The sequence below is a fragment of the Echinops telfairi genome, unplaced genomic scaffold (genome assembly GCF_000313985.2).
Source record: "Echinops telfairi isolate 266 unplaced genomic scaffold, ASM31398v2 ScPeMD7_18;HRSCAF=68, whole genome shotgun sequence".
In the NCBI taxonomy this organism is placed as follows: Eukaryota; Metazoa; Chordata; class Mammalia; order Afrosoricida; family Tenrecidae; genus Echinops; species Echinops telfairi.
In genome coordinates, this window is record NW_022103915.1 from 83,586,623 (window position 1) to 83,587,862 (window position 1,240).

Here is a 1,240-nt window from a genome sequence, read left to right on the forward strand (position 1 = left end):
AAACGTGATGCACAATCGTAATGGCTTCCCTCTAAAAATGTTAACTAGCACTCTCGCTAGGTGTGATTCATGACGGCATAACCCAGAGTGCTCTCTTGAACCTTTTTGCTACTGGGATCTGTTTACATTACGCGACACTGAGAGTGGCAAACATATCGCTTCCAAATGTCACCGGAAATGAGTCAGCGCGTTTATGCACGTCCACAGGCCCCCAGGAAGGGCACTGGGCCACGTGTGTGCTCCTCTTCAGTAGTTAAAGAGTTAACGAGGGAATTTTTGTGTACAGTATTGCCTCCATCTCCCCTAAGCGCTATTTTCTTCATAACAATTTCTTCTATTTTCATTTTATTTCAGAGCTTTGTGGGCCACAAAAAATTACCTTGGCCTGTGGGCTGCCAGTTTGACAGCCCTGAGGCAGACAGTTGACAGGCGCTAACTTGGGTGAAATGGTAGTGAACCGTCTACAAGAGGAAGGAGAGACATCTAGGATGAGGGGTTTGATCAGTAGCTTAAGCCGGAGGATACAAAGCTGATGATATGAAATATCAGCCTCCATCTAATTATGATAAAAAATGTTAAAAAGACCCCAAGATATATTTATGTTCAGCAAAGCAAGTATTTATACCAGTGAAATACTGAAAACTAAATATTCTTTTTTTTGTTTGGTTGGTTTTTTTTTAAAACTAAATATTCTACAATACAGTCTTGGGTAAATAAATTATGGTCTACACGATAGAGACAATGAAACGGCATTGAAATAATGTTGTAGTCTTCTGTTTTCATGCCATGGGAAATTGTGTAAGCTACATTGTAAAATTAAAAACAAAACAAAGCAGGTGGTGGCCAGTCATTTGGGTGATGCCTCCTAGTGGATGCAGAAAACAAAAACAAAAAATGCATCAGGGTTTTGATTTTGCAAAAAATAAAAGCTAAACAATCTTAGTGCCTTATATTATTAAGTAATAAGTGACCTTACATCAACCAGTAATGAAGGTGAAGCAAGGAGCAAAGGATTGTAAGTTTAATTTGTGCATCTGAGATTCAGGAGAAAAAAAGTTAAACCATTTCCTCATTTATGCATTTTTTTAATTGCTTTTTACTTCTCAGAATTTACTCATCCAGTTTAAACCTAACTAAATTTATTAACTCAAACCTTTGTAACATGTAACATGCACATTATTAAATAAAATCTTAAAAAGTCACAGTAATTGATTTAAAAAGAAATTCTGAGCCGGCCCCT